The 11,819-nt window shown below is 46.2% G+C and overlaps 2 pseudogenes; both read left to right on the forward strand.

Annotated features, from left to right (window-relative positions):
• Nucleotides 1–4,477: 4,477 nt before the first annotated feature.
• Nucleotides 4,478–4,596, forward strand: LOC120603088 (uncharacterized; annotated as a pseudogene).
• Nucleotides 4,597–7,281: 2,685 nt separating this feature from the next.
• LOC120603001 (60S ribosomal protein L37a-like) lies at nucleotides 7,282–7,762 on the forward strand (annotated as a pseudogene).
• The last annotated feature ends 4,057 nt before the right edge of the window (nucleotides 7,763–11,819 follow it).

An 11,819-nucleotide genomic window follows, 5' to 3' on the forward strand; every position in this document is an offset into this window, starting at 1 on the left:
TAATAAGAAATATATATTTGGTCTTGGTCCCCGTTCCTGGCATAGAGCTTCTAAAAGGGTTTTGAAATTATCCAAGTGATAGAATGATAGAGCATCTTTTGTTATTCATAACATGCGCCTTTCAACTATCCTGCAGTTTATTTTAATGAGGTGACTGGTGGCTGATAGCCCCTGGATGACTTCAGGTTGGAGGCTGGTTGCCAGAGGAACCAACCACGTGATTAGAGGGGACTTTCAGCCTCCCCGCCACCCCCCCTCCCCCCACCACACACTCCCTTTCCCATCTCTGGAGAGGAGAGAGGAGCTGGGAATTGAGGTAATAACTAGTGGCCAGTGATTTAGTTAATCAATCGTGTCTTTGTAATGGAACCTCCATAAAAACCCTAAACGAAGGGGTTTGGAGAGCTTCTGCATTGGTGAACGCATCTATGTGCTGGGAGGGTGACACGCACCAAACTCCACAGGGACAGAAGCTCCTGCACTCTGTGGACCCTACCAGATCCTAGCCTATTACCTCTTCATCTGGCTGTTCTCGTGTATCCTTTGTAAGAACCTAGCAATATAAGTAAAGCGTTTTCCTGATTCCCGTGAGCCGTTACAGTGTGTTGCGGAATCTGAGGAGGGAATCATGGGAACCCCTGATTCGTGGCCAAACTGGGCAAGAGTGTGGGTGACCTGAGGACCTGCTAGCTGGGACTGGTGTCTGAAGAGGGGTGCAGTCTGGTGGGAATCTGCCCTTAGCCTGTGGGGTCTGTACTAACTCTGGGTGGTTAGCATTAGAATGACAAATTACAGGGCACGGCACCCAGTTGGTGTCTGCAGAGAACTGGAGAATGGCTTGCTGTGGGAAACCCACAAGTTCGGCGTCAGAGGTGTTCTGCCGTTGTAGGTAAAAACCCCTTAGTCGAAGACTCTAAGGCCTTTCCTGGCACCGCTGCGAGGGAAGCAGACCCTCCAAGTCCCCTCACAGCTCAGCCTCCTCGGAACCGTGGGAAGTGTCCCAAACAACTGCAGCGTTTCCTGCCTCTGGTTTTGCACCTCTTGTTCCCACACTCAACTACCTGCTGAACTTTTACTCCATCTTCAAGGCTCTTAGCAAGTGAAAGTCCTCAGACACTCCCCTTGATTCCCACCCCAAGAATGACTTCTCGATCATTTAAAACCACAGTTACTGTTGGCAGTGACCTTCCTGAGGGCGGGGACTGCAGCAGGTCATGGGCCCCAGGCGTTCTCAGATTGGTTGACAGTCAGATGGAGGTGAATGGACATTGGTAGATGAGGCCAGTCCCAAGGTCCTCAAACGACTTACAGGGGAGCTGGGAGACCAAGACTTGGAGCTTCTAGACCCCTCCCCACCCGTCTTTCCACACCTGACCCCCTAAACAGCGCACTATGGCAGGTCCTCCTTCCACAATTTCTCGGGTCTGGTTTTCAAGGCAGCAGGAAGACACTAGGCTCAGCACAGCACTTGAGAGAACAAGCATTAAGTTGGCGCCTCCTGTTTGCAGGCACTGAGTTCCCAGGGGGTTGGGGCAGAAACAAGGAACTCTGCTATGGACAGACTTCTTTCTCCCAGGGGAATAGCTGCCTGGGAACCAAGCTGTGAAGTGGATTTGTTTTCCCCAGGACAGCCCTACGGGTCACATGGGTTTACAATCAACCCAAGACAGGCTTCTGCCGGATGAACAAAGATACCACAACTATTGACCTTAAAATCGCTAAAACAGCCTGAGCAAGCTCCAGGCCCTATCACAGCCACGCAGAAGTGCACGCATCAGATAACTCCGTGCCACCATGACCTTTCCACACTCTAGCACCTGGAAGAATAGATAGCCGTGCAATGCCCTCAGCTGCCTTCTGGGAACTGCAAAGGGCTGTGCATGGGGGTTGGAACCGCCTGTTGTCTTAAGGTCTGTGCCTCCAACAGCTCCCCACGGGCCCAGCAGATTCCATCAATCCTTTGTTTGGCCTCACAGACAGCCACTGAGGCAACTCTGGTTGGCAGATAACAGCTTAGGAAGGTGGCAAAAGGACGCTGAAGGATATTTTGAAGAGGAATAACACATTCGCCCATCATCCCATTATCCTCATCCTCACTCGACGCCTTCTCCACACTGGCCGGGAACCCAGGCCGGTCTTTTGGCCTGATTAGCAACTGAGAGGACAGAGATCACCTTGAGCCAGGCTCTTTGCCTTCTTGGATTTTTCTCTGTCACAAGCATTTTCCCACGTGGCTGTGCGGCCCTCGTATTGGTGTGTGATAGTCCTTTGACTATCCCTCATTTTTTTAAAAAAATTTATTTAAATTAATTTCAAGTATACCATACATTGGTTAGACATCTATAGAGTTCATAAAACGATCCCCCAATTGCTCCCTCCCTCCCCTGGCCCTCCACCTAGCCATCATATTAATGCTGGCTGCATTCCTCATTTTAAAATGGTAGCTAATAAGCTCGTTTCCAGTTGGGGCTATTATATACGGCTCTACAACAGTCATTCATGGGTTTAAAAACTATTGAATGAATTTCTTGGAAAAGCACAATGAGAGATATAGGGAGGATGACTCGCTTTATAATACTTTAGCAAAAAATAAATTAAAAGGGGAGAGATGGAACCAATGGGACAAAGTCTTTGTAATCTGAGGTGATGAATGCATGGGTTTTCATGGTGCTATTCTCTCCCTTTTTAAAAAATATGTTTGAAATTTTTCATAATAGGAAATTAAAAACAGAAATATAAGCTCAGTCCCAGCCATCAGGGAGCTCACAGTCCGGCAAGGAAACAGACAAGGAACTGGGCCCTGGCAGAGCAGCATAACGAGGGCTGGGATGGGCCTAAGTGCATAAAATAATGTACCTAAGAACACAAGCCAATTGTATCGAAACACATTTATCAACATATATTTTTAAATTGGGCCACAAGGGTTCAAAGAAGGTATGAGACGCGTGGAGCAGAGCAGCCCGAGCCAAGGGGCCTGAAGCACCCAGCCCCACTCGGCCCCACTCAGCCGCAATTAGCTGAACCTTGCATGATCGTCGTTTTAAGCTTCTGAGTTCTGGAATTGTGTGTTACACAGCAAAGACTGTCTGATACAACGGGAGAGATTAACCTTCTAGCAGAAGGCATCACCTAAGCTTGTAGTTAAAGCTGGAGCAGAAATAGCAAATAAGCATACGAAAAGATGCCCCACATCATACGTCATTAGGGAACTGCAAATTGAACAAAAACGAGACGCCACTACACACCTATTAGAACGGCCGAAATCCCAAACACCGACGACACCAAATGCGGGCAAGGATGTGCGGCAACGAGAATTTTCTGTCATTGCTAGTGGGAATGCAAAATGGTTCGGCCACTTTGGAAGACAGTTCGCCAGTTACTTAAAAAGCTAAACAGTCTTATCATATGACCCAGCGATTGTTCCCCTTAGCATATTTATCCAAATGAGTTGAAACTTACATCCACACCAAAGCCTGCGCACAGATGTTTATAGCAGCTTTATTTATAATTGCCAAAACTGAAGCAACCAAGATGTCCTTCAGTCGGTGAGTGGATAAACAACTGTGGTTCATCTGGACGTTGGAGTATTATTAGAGAGAAAAAGAAACAAGCTATCAAGCCATAAAAAGATATAGAGGAACTTGAATTGCAACTTGCTAAGTAAAGAAGATAATCTGGAGAGGCTACATACTGTACAATTCCAAATTAATGACATTCTGGGAAAGGCAGAACTAGAGACATTAAAACATCGGTGGTTCCAGGTGTTCAGGAAGAGAGAAGAAGGGATGACTAGGTGAAGCACAAGAAATTTTTAGGGCAGTGTCAATACTCTGCATTATGCTGAAATGGTGGATACATGACATTATGCATTTGTGAAAACCCATAGAACTGTACAACATTAAGAGTAAACCCTGATGTAAACTCTGGACTTTAGTTAATAATAATGTATCATTTTTGGTGTTTCAATGGGAACAAATATTCTACACTAATGCAGGGTGTTAATAATAGGAAAAACTCTGGGGACAGGGAGACAGGAAGTATAATAGAATTCTCTATTTCCTGCTCAATTTTTAGGTAAACCTAAAACTGCTCTAAAAAATAAAGTGTTTCGAAACAAAAAAAGTTGGGCTATAGTTATAAATGTGCTTCTTATTAACGCCTTTAATAGCAAGCTCTAACGGGGCTAACGGGTGGAACGTTGATGCGATGAGTGTTCAAGAACTCTGCTGTGCCACAGATATTGCTAATTCTGTGGCTTGCTGCCTACATTCATAAGTGACAGAAGTGCTAAATGTCATGCAGAGGTCCCTGGAATGTTTTTGTCCCCCATTCAGGTTCACGGATCCTTGTATTACAGTAACCTTTCTTTGACCTTAGGATATACTCCTGGAAATGGTTTTGTTGGGTCATGGAGTGGGACCTCTGCCACACACACAAGATTTTCCTGCACAGAGCAGTCCAAAATCCATGTTGGGGAGTCTACGGCCATGCTACCCTGAACAAGCCCAATCCTTTCTGATCTTGGAAGCTAAGCAGGGTCGGGCCTGGTTAATACTTGGATGGGAGATCACCTAGGAAGACCAGGTGCTGTTGGTGTGAAAAATAAAAAGTAAGGGATTGTAAACTGACAAGGTCCTTGCAATCTGTGAGGTTGACCAAGGTTGCTCGTCAAAAAAAAAAAAAAAAAAAAAAAAAAAGCCAAATTAGCAGGGGGAAGTTCCTTACAGAACAAGTTTATACAACCGAATAGAAAACTTAACATCTTAGTCTAAAGCAGCTGGATTTGGGTTTCTGGAAGAGCAACCAGAGGCTTTTACTTCACAGCTACCTAACCAAGAAGGCCTCAAAGGTGTTCTTTCCAGAACAATCTAGAACAAAGAGAAGGTCTTCTCTGTAAACAGAATCCTTCTCCTGTCCTAGAATATAAAAGCTGTTTATAAACTTTAAAGTAGCAGTTTCTAGCATCCATCTGCAGTTGTAAACTGCATTCTTTCCTGGCACCCCATGGCACTGCTATTTTATTAAAACAAATGTCTGATAACTTGGCAGTTTAAAAATGAAACCTCGATTTGATTTAATTTTTATTTCTAGGATTACTAGGAAAATTGAAATTTCTTCCTATGTGAATTGTCCATTTAGATCACGAGCCCATATTTCTGTCTGCTAACATGTGGGAAATATTTTTCCCAGTTTTCCATTTGCATTTGCACTTTACTTATTTATATATATTTTTGACATGCTGAACATTTACATTTTTATGTAGCCAGATCTCTCAGAATTTTCCTTTATGGTCTCTGCTTTCTGCGTTATACAGAGAAAGACCTTCCCAACCACAGTTTCATATACATATTGACTTAAATGATCACGTTTACTCCCATTTGGAGTTTTAATGCACTAGAAGGGATCCAACTTGACTCTTTTCATATACATAGCCAATTTTATATTAAAGCCTTTATCGAATAATCTCTTCTTTCCCCCACTCCTTTGAAAGGCTACCTTTATTAATTTTGTAAATCTTATACACCAGTTCCTATGTTCTTAAAATTCCTGCCTCCCAGGGATGTCCTGATGACGAAACGAAGGAGTATCTTCAAAGCCTTTAGCAGGGGAGCCTAGAATCTGCTCCAGATATACTGGTTCTCTTCCCTTCTCTTTCTCTTTTTCAGACCCATTTCCCCCTCCTCATGCCATATGCTTCCACCATTTGACCTTGGGGTTCTGGGAACAGATCCAGGTACACAGAAGGTGCTTCCTAAGGCCTCACTGTTGGGTCCTCAAACTGCTTTTTTGGTCCGTTATTGCCTCAGCCCAAGTGACCTTGCTGGGTGAGCCTTCCCATCCACCCCGCCATGGTAATTACCCAAAAGTTGGGGTGGGGGAACAGGGAAGACTTCACAGGGGAGGGACCTTGGAACTCATCTAGGAAAAGAGAGGGATTGGGCAGGGAAAAAGGGCATTCCAGGCTGTATGTGTGTGTGTGTGTGTTGCGGGGAGGTGTCGGACAACGGCAGAAGTCAAGTGTGGCAGGAGGCTGGGGATGACACATCAGGAGGGTGTGGGTGCATGGGAAAGAGTAGAGATTCATTTAAGTAAGAGAGTCATGTGATCTTCTGTGTGTTTTAGGAAGATGACCTGGGACCAGGCAGCAGGGAGGGAGACCAGTATTAGGAGGCTGCCGAGATCACCCAGGTAAGATGGGTGATGGCCTGGACTAGGGTGGTGGCCATGAGGATGAAAGGAAATGGGCAATTTTCAGAAATATCCAGATAAGTAAGACAGAAAACCTGGCTGTGGATTGGAAGTGGGACAGAGGGGAGTTGAGGACGATTCCCAGATGCCTGGCTCAGGCAGCCAGGTTGATGGCGGCGGAGTTACAGAGGCAAAAGCGCTAGAGGAGGAGCAGGTTTGGACCTGGGCTGGGAGGACTTGGGGATCAATGCAGTGGGCTGGGGGCGGAGAGGACACTGAAAAATTCAAAATGTGCAAACTCCGTGTATTACCGTATGCGGTCTAGACATCTGTTACAGAAGGACAGAGCCAAGGAAGTGGCAGGATGGATGGCGGAAAATTGATGATTTGAAAACTATTTAGGAAGTTGAGTCGGTAAGACCTGGCGGATACTTGGAGTTTTGAAGAAAGGGACAAATCTCGGATAATTACCCTCAAGGATGATGGTGCCTTTACTCTAAGATGGTGGACACAGGGAAAGGAGGAGGTTTGGTGGGAAGATTAACTCAACGATTCCTAACTGAGTCCCTACCACGTACATGCCAGGCACTTTTGTATTTGGGATAGAGCAATGACGAAAGCCCCGCCCTCGTCATGCTTACACCTGGCGAAGAGAGCCAGACGATAAAGAAATGAACATATGTCACGTGGTAGAAGGTGGCACAGGAAAATAAAGTGAGGATGGGGGACTCGTTTTTAAAAGGCGTGACCGGGGATGGTCCCATTGAAAAGGTGTCACGTGGGCAGAGATCTGGAAGTGGGAAGAGCATTGCAGGCAGAGGAAGCAGCCGGTGCAAAGGCCCTGAGACAGGAGCGTAGTAGGTGTGTTCTAGGAACAGCAGGGAGGCCAGTGTGGCTGCAGTGAGGAGAGTGGCAGAACGTGGGATGGGAGAAGTAGCCGAGGCAGATCCCGCGGGGCCACGGAGGCCATTGCAAGGACTCTGAATTTTATGCTGAGAAGGGTAGGAAAGTTTTCTGGGAAGTTTGGAGCTCACTTGTATTTTCAAAGCTCCAGCGGCCAGCTCTCTGGGTTCTGACCTAGTTGGCGGCGACATGGCTAAACGCACCGAGAAGGTCGGAATCGGTCGGTGAATACGAGACCCGTTATGGCGCCTCCCTCAGGAAAATGGTGAAGAAAATTGAAATCGGCTGGCACACCAAGTACACTTGCTCCTTCTGTGTCAAAACCCAGATGAAGAGAAGAGCTGTGGGGGTCCGGCACTGTGCTTTCTGCATGAGAACAGTAGCTGCTGGTGCCTGGACCGAGCACCACTTCTGCCCTCAGCAGTGGAAAGTCTGCCATCAGAAGACTGAGGGAATTGAAAGGCCAGTAGAAGCGCCATAGTTTGAAACGTTGCTAGCCTATAATAAATGCGTTAATTCATGTAACAAAAATAAAAGCCCGGTGGCTCAGAATTCCTTGGTCTTCGGATCCCAATTCCACCACTCTCTAGCTGGGTGACCTTGGCCGAGTTGTTTAATTTCTCCGTGCCTCAGTTTCATCATCCATAAAATGGGGATAATCACAGTACTCACTTTGTATGGTTATTGTGAGGATTAAATAAAGTTAATGTAAAGAAAGCACTTAGAACAGTATCTGCCACATTCTCAGCACTATATAGTGGAATCAGTTATCGTGATAATAATTATTATGGCTGCTGGTGTCGAGGACAGAACATGTGATATGGGGAAGGGCAACGGGATACCTCAATATGAAGGCAGCTGAATATATAAGTGGCCCAAGCTGGGGACATACGCTCTCAGGAGTAGTCAGTATACAGTGGGTGTTTAAAGCCGTGAGACTAGAAGGACTCACCAGGAATGGGCCTGTGAGTCTGCCCTGTTGACAGTGAAGGCTCAACGGATGTCACCGCCCAATTGATGTCACTTTGGAAAAGCCTGCACACATTTGAAAATGCTTGAGGAAAAAGGCTTTTGGTTTTAGCAAAGCCCTCTCAAATGTTTGAAGTAGCATTTCTAGGACGTGTAATTGGGACAGGCTTAGGAAGACGCAGAGGTGGGTGAGCACAGAGGAGGATGGATGGGTAACCAAAGCTGAAGGCTTTGCTGATCTAGAAACATGCAGAGCCTGGGGAATTTTTGCATAAAGCAGGCTTTAAGGATCTGTCAGTTATCGAAAATGTGGAAAGATCATTTTTAGAAAGGCAGCACAGTGGCTAAGAGCATGAGTTTGAAGGTGGATGCACTATTGTTCTTCAGGCTCTGCCTGGTATGACCCTAGCTGTGCCACGCGCTCTTCTATGGCCGAGCCCCCCATCCGCAGAAGGGGGCGCAACTTAACGCCTCTACCACAGGCGTTGAAGGGAGTGAAACAGATCGTGCTAGCAAAGCGCTCAGCACAGCTCTGGTCCTTAAAGGGAAACACGCTGTCTTCTCCTCTATCGCTTGCACCAACACTTCTGACATGAAATACGTGGGTTTTCTCTCCCACATCAGCCAATTCTCTGACACCAGCTGGCCGCCCTGCAGTTCAGTTCTCTTCTGACAGTATCTACCTGGAGTTAGTGGGTGAAGGGCTCAGGCCCATCCGAGTGCCCTCACTTCAGATGCTAATCGTACGTCCTTATGGACCTACCCTCTATTGGTGACCCCCTCCTCAAGCCCGATAATTTGCTAGCACGGGTCACAGAACTCAGGAAAGTGCTTTCCTTACTGTTGCCTGTTTATTTTTAAAGGATACGACTCAGGAACAGCCAGATGGAAGAGATGCGTTGGGCAGGGTGCACGCAGGGCACGCAGAGCTCCCTGCCCTCTCTGGGCATTCTCACCCTCCCAGCAGCTTGACGTGTTCGCCAACCTAGCAGCTCTATGAACCCCTGGGGTCAGAACTTTTATGGAGGCTTCAGTGATTGATTAAATCATTGGCTGTTGGTGATTGAACTCAATTGCCAGCCCCCTCCCCTATGCCCACAACAAAAGGTGCCCCTCTTAACCATATGGTTCAGAAATTCCAAGCATTTTAGGAGCTCTGTGCCAGGAACAGGGGCTGGACTAAGACCAAATACATAGTTCTTATTACGGCACAGTATTCTAGGCCCACAACCAAGTGTAGCTGTCTAATTGACAAGGAGACTACGAGGAGAAGAAAAAGAAGCTTCAGAATAGGCTAAGGGGGACGTGGAGAGGGGACTGGAATCAGTGCTCTGGGCAGGGCTGGATCGTGGGCGTGCGACCTGTGCAGTCACACGGGGCGCCGCTCTCGGAATGGACTCAACTCTGGGTTTAATGCTCTGCTTTTGGCGTCTTGAAATTCTTCATATTTTCTCTTTGAACTTGGGTTTCGTGAGGGATAGCCAATGGGACGACGAAGCATTACGTGTGAGCACAGAAGATAAACCAGGTGGCAGCAAGAACGGCAGGCAGTGGGCAGCACGCGTGGCAAGCAGTTGGCCTGGCCACCTTGTGTGCACCCACATGGCTGGGCAGTCTGGGACACCGTGGGGCGGCACGGGGCTGGCAGGGCCAGGATCTGTGCCCAGACTGGCAGCAGCAGCAGATGGCCGCAGTCCACCAAGGCTGCGGTGAGAGAGAGCCCCATGTGGATAGCCCCTACGCAAATATAAACTCTGCAGCCTAAGTCTGGGGCAGGAACTGCCAGTACTCACGCAGGAAACTGTCAATAAGTTATTATAAAACCAAAGTATGCACGTGGATGTCGCGATAAAGCACACCCGAGAGTGAGACTTCTTCAGAGCTAGGTCTCTCTGGTTGTGGAAGCTGCTGCAGCCTTGCCGAGCAAATAAGTATTCCCAGGCTTTGAAACAGAAATTACAGATCGCATTCTACAGAAAAGAATTCTATCTTCATGTGAAGTTTCATTATTAATGAGGAAGGCAATTTTGAAGTTAACTCTTCCTTGTGTAACCAGAGATACAGCAATTAAGTCCATAAAGAGGTTATCAAAATTATATATAAATCGTGAAGTCACTTTCGGTTTCTCGTCCGACCTCCACAAATTACAGAAAAATGTTAGAGGAAATGTTATATTCCAAATATATTTCTATATAAAATTAAATTCCAACTTAAATGAAATTGATTTGTACGAAGAGTTAAATCTTTTTAGAAAAATTGTTCCATAAGAATCATCAGCTCTTGATACACGAATGTGAAAGCCTATGAAATATTCTTAACTTCGGTAAGTCTCATCAGCAGAAAGATCCTTCCCAAAATTAAAAATTTTGAAAGATTATTTGTGATCTTGCATTTGCCAGGAATTATTGTCATAGCTTTCAATGAGAGGCATACCTCGGAGATATGGTGGGTTCGGTTCCAGACCACTGTAGTAGTGTACTGCAATAAAGCAAGCCATGGTCTTTTCGCTGGTGGAGGGTCTTGCCTTCAGTTTGTAAAAAAACACCACATCTGTGAAGCTGAATAAAGCGAAATGCAATAAAACGAGGAATGCCTGTGTGTCAGTTGACATGCAGTTGGCGAAAGTACACATTTTGCTGAATAACATGCAGAAAAATCTAATGGTCAAGCAGATATCATATTGATAAGTTATTTACTGTATTATATAAAATTATGACAATGAAATATAGTTCTGCAATTTTAAGTTTATGGTATTAATGTAGGGAGGAGGCAAGAGAATTAAAAATGTTAATCAAGCCACATTCAGAGACTGCAATATACTGATCCAGGCCAGGAGGACACCTGCAGAACAAAGGAAGATTTCTGCTGGATTCTAACAGCCCATTCCCCACACCTGTGAAGGGGAACAGGCACCAAGAGTCCTTCCCTGTGGCTAAAACCATGGGGAACCTAAGGATTCAAGGCTGGGAACTGCCAGCAGGCCTTTCACTCCACAGTTCAACCTTCTCAGGCTGCGTACTCTTCCCCTTCCTCGCTGTATGTCCTTATCGAAGGACATGGGAACTAAAGAATGACAAACTGAATTCCCGGAACACTCGGGGTCCCTCTCGGTGCCTTTACTGTCTCACTGTCCCTCTTACCCTCTGCCTCTGAGAGGAGCCCACACTCTGTCTGTGGAGCGTTACTCCTTTTATAAACTTTCCTTTTGACTAACGTTGGCGCGTGTGTTGAATTCTTTCTACACCCTCCGCCAAAGACCCCTATTCTCTCAGTGCAGGGCTTGGTCCCCCGTCACCCGGAGAAATCTGCCCTGTCCTGCATCAGTATTACTCAATTATCCCTGTTACCCCATTGCATTTTATAAGAAAATATTTTGAAAGGAAAAAGCTTTATATTTTAGTACCCTTAACTGCACTTTTTTTTTTTTAACTGCTTTTTGAACAACGGGTCCTGCATTTTCCTTTTGAATTAGGTCCTCCGAATTATGTAGGAGCCCTGATTCTGAAAACAAATCGAATATCTCCAAATTGTCCTGACTCTGTTAAAATCCTTTTAGGCTTTTACTGACAGCCTTCCAGTCCAATGAACGGCCATCACATAATTTTTTAAAGTGTGGATGGCTGGTCATCTCGAAAGGCTGATCCTGTCCGCTGTGATGTCCTTCTTATCCGTTTCTGAAAGCCATCTTCTTGACTCGAGACACATTCTTCTGAATGCCTCCCACAGACACGCACCACAGGGGGGCATATGGAGTCCTT

Source organism: Pteropus medius, unplaced genomic scaffold, assembly GCF_902729225.1.
Source record: "Pteropus medius unplaced genomic scaffold, Ma_sr-lr_union100, whole genome shotgun sequence".
Lineage (NCBI taxonomy): Eukaryota > Metazoa > Chordata > Mammalia > Chiroptera > Pteropodidae > Pteropus > Pteropus medius.